The sequence below is a fragment of the Penaeus japonicus genome, unplaced genomic scaffold (genome assembly GCF_977035675.1).
Source record: "Penaeus japonicus unplaced genomic scaffold, GWHDUDI00000001_assembly GWHDUDI00000014, whole genome shotgun sequence".
NCBI classification, from domain to species: domain Eukaryota; kingdom Metazoa; phylum Arthropoda; class Malacostraca; order Decapoda; family Penaeidae; genus Penaeus; species Penaeus japonicus.
In genome coordinates this window covers 17,581,948-17,594,447 of record NW_028234416.1, presented here as the reverse complement: position 1 = coordinate 17,594,447, position 12,500 = coordinate 17,581,948, and the positions used below count along the sequence as shown (strand labels likewise).

At 41.7% G+C, this 12,500-nt stretch overlaps 1 protein-coding gene across 1 annotated transcript in view; it reads left to right on the top strand.

Moving 5' to 3' along the window:
* Positions 1–12,500, top strand: part of Rop (Syntaxin-binding protein Rop) — a 50,634-nt gene that overhangs the window by 1,931 nt on the left and 36,203 nt on the right. The window lies entirely within an intron of this gene.

Below are 12,500 nucleotides of genomic sequence, written 5' to 3'. Positions count from 1 at the left end.
TTGGTCAGCAATTTTGGCATTGATTTTTCTCGTGATATTTTGGGATAGAAGGAGGAGATGGATCACTTCATTGCTTCATTTGCTAGATGAGGATGTAGTTGTTAGTTCCTTTAAGAGGTAAAGGCTGCGGTTGTTAGCTTTGTGTGCCAGTTTTTTTTTCTTCTAGAAACTAGTGGAAATGCCTCATGGGTATGGGTGTATTAGCATATGTTGAGTAATACATGAAATTCATATAGACTGAGTTTAAGCTCATTATTAATACCAATAGTTTCCTTATACTTTGTCTGTTCACTATGGATAAATGTCAGATTTATCAAAAAAAGAAGATAAATTTTGGTAAATTTATAGAAGATATCTGCTGTGGCTTCCTGGATCAAACTTTTTTCTTGCAGTTAGATTTAATTATTCTTCGGCTTCATTATGAACCATGACATCTCTCTTTGGGTGGACTGTATAGAAAAGGTTAAAACCAACAAGATAACAGAATAGTGGTGCACTATCTAGCAATTGCTGTGGCCTTTACGCTGCATGCTCAAGCAAAGGCCAACAAATCACCACCAAAGGTCTATTGGTAATAAAGAGACTGCACTGATTCTTTATGTGACAGTAAATGGCAAGGGAGGTCTAACAGCTCTTTCTTGCCAGAATATATATGTCAGATTTGATGGCAATTGCCAGGAGCCAGCTGGTTGGAGGCAGTAGCATTTTCATGGGTGTCTTATGATTTACCAAGCTCTATTCCTTGCTTTGTATAACTTTGTATTAAAGTGGACTCTTGTGGATATCCATAGGTGATTGTGGTCACTAAGGGATAAGTCGTCGAGCAACCTGTTCTTTTCCACAGGAAATGACCCCAGATGATGCCAGTATGGCACTCACTCACAGTCGAGTCAACCAAGAAGGGCTGGCTGGACACTAACATGAAACTCTGCAGTTGTTATGCCAGTGCTTTAGCACAGGACTATGCCACTTCACATGAATCTTCTATTGATGAAGAATGACTCTTCTTATTCATAATCTTCTTTTACACAAAATCCTGCATAACTCAGCTAAATATTAATATATGGAAGGTATAATGATTAGCAACCTTGGTTTCTAGACAAAGGGAAAGGGAAATGTGAGGTAGCTTTACTATTTCATTTTTATATTTATCAAAACAAGTGAGAGAGTGTGTGTGTGAAACTGTGTGTGTGTGTGTGAAACTGTGTGTGTGTGTAAAGCTGTGTGTATGTGTAAAGCTGTGTGTGTGTGTGTGAAACTGTGTGTGTGTGTGAAACTGTGTGTGTGTGTGAAACTGTGTGTGTGTGTAAAGCTGTGTGTATGTGTAAAGCTGTGTGTGTGTGTGTGAAACTGTGTGTGTGTGTGTGAAACTGTGTGTGTGTGTGTGAAACTGTGTGTGTGTGTAAAGCTGTGTGTGTGTGTGTGAAACTGTGTGTGTGTGTGTGAAACTGTGTGTGTGTGTGTGTGAAACTGTGTGTGTGTGTGTGTGTGTGTGAAACTGTGTGTGTGTGTGAAACTGTGTGTGTGTGTGAAACTGTGTGTGTGTGTGTGTGAAACTGTGTGTGTGTGTGTGTGTGTGTGTGTGTGTGTGTGTGTGTGTGTGTGTGTGTGTGTGTGTGTGTGTGTGTGTGTGTGTGTGTGTGTGTGTGTGTGTGTGTGTGTGTGTGTGTGTGGTTGTGTGTGTGTGTGTGTGTGTTGTGTGTGTGTGTGTGTGTGTGTGTGTTGTGTGTGTGTGTGATTGTTTGTGTGTGTGATTGTTTGTGTGTGTGGTTGTGTGTGTGTGTGGTTGTGTGTATGTGTGGTTGTGTGTGTGTGTGTGTGTGTGTGTGTGTGTGTGTGTGTGTGTGTGTGTGTGTGTGTGTGTGTGTGTGTGTGTGTGTGAGAGAGAGAGAGAGAGAGAGTGAGACTGTGTGTGTTTGTGTTTATGTAAGGCACTGATATTGCATATTATGTGACCTAAGACACTGACTACACCTTTCCACTTAATTCAATGCTATATTGCTGGCAGTCTGTTTTGACCTGATGTGTCCTGTTTCCTGTGTCCACTTCCGCTTTTAAACAACAGCTGCCCCTAATAGCTGCATTTGCTATCGGAAGCCCTGAGGTGTAGGAAGCAACTCAGGATTCGTACTTAAGAAGGACACAGAGGGAACCCAAGGCAGATCAGGTCAGAGAGAGATCACAGAGAGACGAGAACAGGCAGAGTGAACAGCTCTGACCTCTGGCCTTCGGCCTGAGCTAAGTGTATTAACAGAGTCCATTAATAAAGACCATGGCACGTGAATGTTTATCTGTCTCATTCACTGGATCACAACCGCTGGATTACAACCAGGGCATCGAGTGGTTTACAACTGCTGGCAGCGAGTGGGTTACAGCTGGTAGCAGCGGGTTACAACTGCCAGCAAGCGGGTTACACTGTGTGTGAATGTGAGTGTGCGTGTGCATATGAGGGTGAGGGTGAGGGTGAGAGTGAGAGTGAGAGTGAGAGTGAGAGTGAGAGTGAGAGTGAGAGTGAGCGTGTGCGTGTGCGTGTGCGTGTGCGTGTGCGTGTGCGTGTGCGTGTGCGTGTGCGTGTGCGTGTGCTTGTGTTTGTGTTTCTTCTTCTGTTTGTGTGTTCATTTGTGTGATTGGTTCTGAAAGAGAACAGTGAAAAGGAGAACCAAAATATAAGGGAAAGGATTATTTATGTTAAAGTAGATTGCAGGTCATTTTCATTGCAAGATATATTTAAATTAAGGTTTTTATAATATATGAGTTTAGAAGGGCTGTTTAACAGAAAATTGACTGAAATACCAACATCAAAATATTGATGATTTTATTAAAAACAAAAGAAAAAACAAAAAGACAACAACATTGAAAATGGGAGTAATCTCTAGGGTAATAGTTAGCCGCACTTAAACCTCTATCTTTACATGTAGAAATTTTCTTTCATAGAAGAAAATATGAGTTCTGATATAACCAGTATAGATACCAAATAACCATTCATTTACTTTGTACAGTGGTATCCACTGACAGCATAGATTAAACCTTTTTTTAATTATATTTGATAATTGTAAAGTTTTTGCTGTTTTATAACTTCTGACCTCTAACCTCTGACCTCTGAGCTCTTCCTCCAATCTAGTGTGTTTGCCATTCGCAAAGCTATTATCTCACTTTATTAACTGTGTTACAAATATTCACAGAGGATAGGAAATTGACAACTAATAGGGAGATGGGATGAGGTGTTGCAACAAAAATTTTGTAGTAGAGAAAATTATTCTAATGTTAGTACTTTTTATCAGTTAAGAGTGTGAGCTTATATCAGTTTTACAAGGAATACTGTGTGAATAGTAAAATCTTTATTTTATTATAATCAAATAGTTTTATTTTTAACATATATTGGAGAAGAGAGAAGGCTGTTATAATGTGCAGTCTACCAGGATATCTACACTTTAGGGCGTGGTCTGCTGTGACATTTAAAGCTTAGTAAGTACTTTTATAACCATCATACAAAGATGAATAGATGCAGGAGAATAGCATTGATGTTGCTATTTTTTATTTTTTAATAATATTAGATTTAGATATAGAAAAAAAACATGTTATTTGAAATTTTGATGAATAACTTATCATTCTCACTATAAATGATAAAACATTTACTTCAGTTATGTTTGCTTCCTTAATCTTTTACCAAAATACACTGGTTATCACTTAAAGTACTACAAATAAGTTCTCCTCATTTTTGGACCATTCTAAGAACAATGATCAAGGTATGTTTGAAACAGTCACTGCCAGTGCTTGAATTTTATGTTTGATGTGATTGCATGTTTTCTTCTTTGCGTGTTGTTTTGTGCAGTGCGGTCTTTATAGACTGCACGTTATAACAGCAGACTAAGGTACTAAGGTACTATGATACCAAAGTAGATTACACAGTATAGTAAAACTAAATAGAAGTGGAAAGGGGTTTTAGATTTCTTATCAAGAATGGCTGTTAAGGCCAGCCTTTAATTCCATGTTACGGACCAAAATAAACTTAGCAGGAGAAAGAATACCTCGTCAGACAGTGGCCAATATTCTCTGTGAAAAGAGCACTACTGATATGTCAAGAAACTAAATGCATAAAATACAATAACATCCTTTGTTGGTACTACCTATCTAATAATGATGTGGTTGTGATAGGAAACAAAATAAGTCTAAAATCTTCTCTCATTATCAGTTTTGTTTATATTGATACCCCATGAAGTTGTCAGTTATGTTATACAGCCTGCAGTCCTATGTTTTATGCAAAATTTTGTAATTATGACTTCTGAACTGGAGTTGTTTTCCATCTAATATACTCCAGTGTAACCACAACATCTGTGGCATAGCTAACGGGGAGATAACAGGTATTTATTATTTTTATCTATGGCATAGTTAACAGGGAGATAACAGGTATTTATTATTTTTATAATTAATTTTATTTCATGATTTCAAGCAACTCAGTTTAGTTAGATTTGAACATTTTATTTGAATATCTTAGAAGAATGGTTGTCGGAAAGAAAACAAAACAAAACAAACAAGAAGTACTAGGGTGCCCATATCATTAAGTTTTCCTTATCAGTAATACCAGGTATTTGAAATTATTTCTGGGTTTTTACAAATTAGTGATGTAGCAATTTTATTTTCTTGGATATATAATCTAGTGGCAAAAATTCATCAGAGAAAATCCCTCCCTCCCTGTAAGTTACACATTTATAGTCTTAAAAATCTGTGTTAAACAAAAAGAATTTGACCCCAGTTTCAAAGTAAAAGTATGTTATGCATCTAAATCTAATAGCACATGCATAAAGTGAAAAATTGTGTGTTGCAGTAACTTCAATAACATGTGCCTAATGTTGTAGTCATCTAAGAAATATGGAAATTTATTTTAGGAAAGGATCACCTTGGGTTGTTTGAAGATAGGATAAGCTAGTTGAGATTTTTGATTAATAAGCTTGGCCTATCATCTTATTTGTGACCAAATAAATAGAACATATATTTTAAGAAGTTCATCTAGATCTATCAGGAAGAGTAACTGCTGCTGTTAAATGGTTAGAATTACGTATTGAAAAGAAAACAAAGTATTTTTATTTGAACTTCCAAGTATAGGCATAATGTATAAATGATGATAGTTCAGCTGATATAATTATAATTGAGTATATGCTTATAGAATATGTTTGTGTTCACTGTTATGCGAATGTAAAGGACTACTATGAATATCAAATTTTGATTGAATCTGGTTAGATGGAGAGGGAATATAAATATCTTTTAAATTTCAGATATATTTATACTTTTTTCTTATTTCTCATACAATTTATGTATTTTTTATTTTTTTTTCATTTTTTTGTTGTCTTTGAAAGCTTGAATCCTGATGAGGAGTGGCCCCGTATCTCACTGTGTTTTATGTTTTATTAGTGTTTCGCTTGTCATTGTTGCCATGTCTGTATTTTTATAATTGTTTACTGTGATTTTGATGATGATTAGACCATTGCATTTAATGCTGACATTCATAAAATTGTACATGAGGACGAAGAGGAATTGTGAAAAAAAAGATATTGAGATAAAATTACAGAGACACATAAAAATGTAATTGATGCACTACTCTCAGTCATATTCACCCAAGGTAGAATCAGGTTGTAAAGAAATAGATCGAGCAGGTCGCTATATAGCCTTAAACTGGAACTTTAATGAGATTACTTCCCACAAACTTTTTAAGTGCTTAAAAGCATGAGATGGATACCTGGAATAGAAAATAGCTAAAGATAGCATACATACAGAAGCAAGGGGGTGTGTTTTGTTCATCTTTCTTTATCTTTTGTATTTTTGGAAAAATATTTTTTTTTTATATATGATAGGTATGACTGTTATTTACATGCTTTCAGGGATAGTAATCTGAATTGGATTTTGGTTCTCTAATAGGGTAAAAGATTTTGTAGTAAATATTTTTTTTCTCACTATTGTACCCATTACTATAAAATATTTTTTTTTGTAAATTTTATAAATTGTCAATGATGACATCTTCAATATGGTAACGGCTTTCAGTTATTGAATAGTTGTTATTTCTGCAAAAGTTAAGTCAGAAATAATATTGTTACCTAATTGATTGCATGTCTTTATTTCACTGGTTAATATTGCATTTTTTGTGGGGGTTCATCTGCTATTTAAAGCTATCATTTCACTAATGCAACATTATTACAAGAAATCATGAAGGAGCTCTTGGTGTTAGGAATATCTGTCTGCTTTGACGCAGTGGACACCACGCGGAATATCTTACGAAGGCACAACTTCACTGTGGGTGGTTTCAGTACAATGAACCTACATCTCTCTCGCGTGAGGCATATATATGGCTTTACAAATACACGCCAGTGCGGAGAACGATAAGGTAGAATTCTCTGTATCAGCATTGTTGTGATTGTATAACGAGAGAGCAAGGCAAACAGACAGGTAAACGTCCCTCATCTTGTGGACGAACAAAAATGTAATTGGATAACTGGACGATGTGCTGGAGAGGCTCTCGTAACTCGATACCTTTGATCACACCTCAATGGAAGCCCAATTAAAGTAAGTGAAGTACCGCGCGTCATAGTAAAACTTGACACCTGTCAGAGCATCAGGTGCTTAGAGCAGTGACGTCACGGCCGCGTCAAGAGGATTTCACGGGTAGGTTGTAGGAGGGCGCGGGAGGGTGTAGGCGGAGGTCTGGGAAAGATTCTGTAGACAGGATCCCGACCTTAATCAGGCAATCCTTTTATGTATTTTGGGGGTTATCATAAGCACGTTAATTCCAGTTCGCTTTCAGGCTAGTGTGGATTAGAGTGACATTGAAAGAATTACCTTGGAGAAGAAGAGGAAAATCTCGGAATATGAATGGAGGAGGTCCGGGAGTGGGTGGGGGATCAGTTAACACGCTCGAGGGCTTACTCCATGGGTTGCCTACAAGCCTTACTATTGCATCCTGTCGAGGGACTTCTACTCTTCTACCTTTATGAATGAATGACGTGGGTTGGGCGGGGGAGGAGACTGTTGCTATGGTTACAATGACGCCATCGCCTACCCGATCCTCGGCGCTTAGCGATCAAGATTAAGCAACCATTTTTTTTAATCACTCGTGTAACACGATTGGAGGAAAGCAGTTCGAACTTGAGAGAGAAAGAAAGAAAAAGAGAGAGAGAGAGGGAGAGAGAGTGGGAGAGAGAGAGAATGAATTAAAAAAGATATTTTCCAATCCATTGAGACAGAAAAAAAAGTTGGAGATCGCGATAGTATGTCGTTGATAAAGACAATTTGTTCATGTTTAAGGATGCTTTGCAGAGATATTTTTTTTATATCTTTTATTTGAGATTGTACACAGGTGCAGGACGGGTGATACATATGCATATTCATAGACAAAGTTTCTTTGTTTGGCGTTGTTTTTTTTTCTTGCATTCAAGAATATTTTTATATTTACTTTTAGTCTTCTCGTTTGGAATTTTGTTTAATTCCATGAATGCGTTTCGTGTGATCATAATGCATATCTAAATACTGCCAACTTTGCAAATTATTTATTTTCTTATTAATCCCGTCGATCTGACCGGATATGGAGAATTTGGCAACATTTGTATCCGAAGGAAGAGAAACGAGTGGTTAATAGTGTGTGTGTGTGTGTGTGTGTGTGTGTGTGTGTGTGTGTGTGTGTGTGTGTGTGTGTGTGTGTGTGTGTGTGTGTGTGTGTGTGTGTGTGTGTGTGTGTGTGTGTGTGTATGTATGTGTGTGTGTGTCTGTGTCTCTGTCTGTGTATAAATACTGTATATACTGTACAAACTGTACATACATGAATGATTATGTACTATAAAAGTTATTACATTTATTTACAAGCAAATGTGTCAATGACTTGCTTCGACCGACGTCAGAAGACTAGTGACATCAATCACGCGAAGCAAGGGAGTCTTTCACGCTAGCCACACTAGCGTTTCGTGTCATGGCTGTTCTTACAACTCATATTCTTGCTGTCCATCCTATTGTCCTTCTTCGCACCCTCTCGCTTCCTTTGCTTTTCCGTCACGTTCGTCTCTTTCTCCTCCCATTCCTTCCCCAGTTACAGTTATCTTTATATCCTTCGCTGAGTCCCGGTCTTCCCACTCCTTATTGCCCTCTCCCTCTCCCTCTTTCTCTCCTTTCCTTTCCTTTCCTTTCCTTTCCCTCCCCCTCTTCCTCTTCCTCTTCCTCTTCCTCTCACTTCTCTCCCTCCTCTCCCTCCTCTCCCTCTCCCTCTCCCTCCCTCTCCCTCTCCCTTTCCCTCTCCCTCTCCCTCTCCCTCTCCCTCTCCCTCTCCCTCTCCCTCTTAGTTTTCCATCTCCCCTCCCCCTCCCTCTAGCTTTCCCTCTCCCCTCCCCTCCCTCTAACTTTCCCTCTCCCCTCCCCTTCCCTCTCCCCAACACCCCTCCCCCTCCATCCTTTCACTATCTCCGTCCTTCCCCCTGCCCGTGACTTTCTTCGCCTGGGCTCCTCTCATCTCTTCGGATCTTGGACTGTTGTTATCACCAAGGTCAGACTTCAATAGAGTCGTGTCACTCTCGCGAGCCGGTGGTCATTCGATAACTTTCGTGAATATGAGTTATTTGTTAGCTCAATCCCGTCCAGCTGGGCGAAGTTTGGAGCTCGAGGCTTCCACTGGCTTTTTTTTTTTCCCGCAGTGGTCTTGAGAACCGCATGCGTGACAAGCCTCGCCTCCGCCATGCTCGAATTGACGTACGGCGAGATCGATCCAAAGACGAAATAATTCCGAGAAGAGAAGTCGTGGGAGGAATCTGGAAGAAGGGAAGGAAAGGAGGGCGTCGAGGGAGGCTTGGGAGGGAGGCTTGGGAGGGAGGCTTGGGAGGGAGGCTTGGGAGGGAGGCTTGGGAGGGAGGCTTGGGAGGGGGAGAGAGAGAGAGAGAGAGAGAGAGAGAGAGAGAGAGAGAGAGAGAGAGAGAGAGAGAGAGAGAGAGAGAGAGAGAGAAAGAGAAAGAGAAAGAGAAAGAGAAAGAGAAAGAGAAAGAGAAAGAGAAAGAGAAAGAGAGAGAGAGAGAGAGAGAGATATGAAGACAAGGAGAGTGGAGGGGGTGGGAGGGACGGCCGGATGTTGTTCATGGGAACTTTGATGCCTCCTACATATCTGTTCCTCTTACTCTCCCACCGCCCCCCCCTTACATGTGGGTGCCTCTTAGATGTGCTGGATCTCGGAGCCAATAATCTGTGTGGAGGGATGAGAGATGGCTGAATGGCCCACATTCACCGGACTTCGGCTGTTCTACAGTGTGTGGGGGCGGCGCAGCACCACAGTATATTTTTCCTTTTAACATTTCTGTTTGGTAAACCAGGGCTTGTTAGTTAGATTGCGCCATGTACTTGGGTCAGTAGCCTTCTCGTTTTTTTCTGTTTTGTGACTATTGTCAGTTTTTTTTTTGTCAGAGCTTATAGTTGCACACTCACTGCTACTTCATCTTCTGTATTTTTGTTTTGTTTTACGCGGAACTGAAAGAAGGAAGCCAAGGAAACCTGAATTTTCTCGTCAGCAGAAGTCGATAATGTTTGCTTTTGCGGTCGGCATGACATTCATACTCTTTCATGGTTAATTTTGCGTCTCATACAGATATATAATTTGGCCTTTGTGCGAGCTGGAAAACACATACACATTTTGAAGAACGATTAATTAAGAAACATATAATTAAAATCCAAAAGAGAAAACAAGCGTTGTTCAAGTCTTTAGCCGAATACATGATCATCTTCTCGAAGCAAAGGGCGAGGCCATTTCAACCACCTTCATTCCCATTCGGTAATTCCGTAAATGCAATTCTAAGCATATGAACCCGGTTTTATGAAGATGTGCTGTACGTTATATACACTCCCCGTGAAAGCGTTCTCTTCTCGAAAGAATAGAGAGATCAGGCGTTTAATGCACATTACCGAAAGGAAAGTAGACACGAAGGTACCTGAACGACAACAGTATTTTAAAAGAAAAAAGCATTAGCCCCAATCGCGACCCGGGCATCGCGAGATGTTCATTTTGTTAACCAAAATGGTAAGTTGGGTTACGCCAAATATTTTATGATATGCTGTACGAGAATGACATTTTTTCCTAAGGTAAATCGAAGTGTTTGTTATGTGTACGTGAGATTAAGTAAATAACCTCCTGAGACTTCCCGTTTCCGTGAATATTATAGTTTGCGAGGACTGACACGAGCAAACTTAAATGAGAGCGTTTGCCTCGTATAAAAAGAACGTGAAGATCAAAAAGATAAATCAGATGTTGATGGTCGGAATGATCATTAGAGTTAATGATCATATTTAATTAGCGCGTTCCCTGATCAGTCATATGAGGTTGATGGCCTCATTTGTCATAGTCATGTGACGCGTGAGTCGAGGGTTGACATGCTTTGTACAGGAACAACTGTGACATGTGATGGGAAATGTCTGATGTGTGTCTGTGTCCTTATAAAAGATTAGTCAGAGAATTAGAGATTCGGGGAGGGAGGATGGGTGGGAGGGAAGGAAGTTGCAGCATCATTGGAAACATCTTGCAGAGGTCGATGCGTCATTTCTTTTTCCTTGTTTTGTTGGAATTCTGCGAGTGAGATTTTTTTTTGTCGGCACATTTTTTATGCGCTCTAATCTCTCGCTTTGCTTGGGTGTTTTCGTTATTAATCTCTCTCTCTCTCTCTCTCTCTCTCTCTCTCTCTCTCTCTCTCTCTCTCTCTCTCTCTCTCTCTCTCTCTCTCTCTCTCTCTCTCTCTCTCTCTCTCCTCCCCCCCTCGCTCTCCCTCTCCCTCTCCCCCCTTCCCCCATCCTCCTTCCCCCCTCTCCCTCTCCCCCTTCCCCCCTCTCCCTCTCCCCCTTCCCCCACTTCCTCTCCCCCCTCTCCCCCTCCCCCCTCTCCCTCTCCCCCTTCCCCCTCTTCCTTTCCCCCCTCTCCCTCTCCCTCTCCCCCTCTCCCTCTCCCCCCTTCCCCCTCTCCCTCCCTTTGGCACCCAAATTAACACGGCGTTATCTCCATGGCCTTTGTTCCTTCTCGACTTTATTGAGAAGAAGAGAAAAGAGGTCGCCTCGTTACACCATGACGCTAATCCCGTGTTATTTCATTTGGCTTTGCGTCATTTAGCTTTACTGCTCTTATTCTTACCCTTCTGTCTCTTGCCGTTATCGATCCCTGCGAGTTTCTCGCACAGCCCTCTTCTACACCAGCTTCTCCCCTCTCTCCCTCCCCTCCTCCCCCCTCCCACACCCCCAGCAAGCATTGTTTTCCTCTCTTTCCCCGCCAAGCTTTGTTCCCTCCCTCGTTCCCTCCCACCCTTCCTCCCACGCCGCCAAGCTATGTTCCACTTTCTGCTCAGCTGACAGTGTGTCCTCCTGCCTCTTCTGCTTGCTTTGTTCACGCCGCCCTCCGTAGCAAGCATTTGCCCCAGCAAGCTTCATGCTCAGCAGAAGGCAGTGCCCCCTCAAAGCTTTTTGTTCAAACCGTTTCCCAGCTAGTGGCATTTTTCTTGATCTTGCAAGAGTTGTCCCACTTCCTTCTTCCGGAATTTGATGCCTCCTCCTTATCGCTTCCTCTTTGGGTCCCTCCACCTGCCCTTGCTTCCTCCGGACTTGGCTTCCTCCTTCCTATCGCTCCCTCTTTGGGTCCCGCCCTCTCTTCTTCCTTCCTCCGGACTGTGATGGCCTCTTATCGCCCCGTCTTGTTTGGATCTTTCCCTCGCCGTCGCCCTCAATTTTGTGCTTTGTCTCTCCTATCGCGTTTATTCGCCGCCCGGAAATATTGCACCATTTCCGCAGAGAACTTCATCGGCGCCGCGCCGCCAACGCGTTTGCTCATCTCCCGGGCTAGGTCCGAACGGAGCTTGCTTTCTTGTATCTCACTCAACTGATCTCTTTCTTCCTTCCCTCTCTTTTCCTTCCTTCCTTCCTCCCTCTCTTCCCTCTCCTTCCTTCCTCCTTCTCCCCCTCGCTCTCTGCATCTTTTCCTCCCTCTTCCCCTATCTCCCTATCTCTATACTTTTAAAGTCTTTTGATCCCACTTTCTCGCTGTCCTTCCCTCTCCCTTTCTCTCGTCCCTCCTTTCTCTCTAACTTCGTTCTTCATCTCTCTGTGTGTCCTTTCCCTTTCCTCTCTCCTTCACTCCATGTCTCTCTATCTCCCTCCGCGTACCCCCCCTCCCCTCTATCTATGTATATCCCACTCATTTCAATCGAGAAAGCGCTTTTTTTTTCTCTTTTACCCAACACATCATTATCCTTTATTTAGCACCGTTAATTACACACGACATAACCCCCGAGGAGTAAATAGTTTCAAGTGAGTCTCCTCTTTTTCTGTAAGGCGTTCTCTCGTCAGTCGACCTCATGCACGCTTCCCGGAATTGAACAGGGTTTTCCTCTTCGCGACCCCCCCCCCCTCCTTCCCCTTTGGCTGGGGATGACGCTCGCGACGAGCCCGATTACACTTAAAGCTACCGCTGCCATAGTGTGCACGCCCGACTCCTTAACCCCCGCGTCACT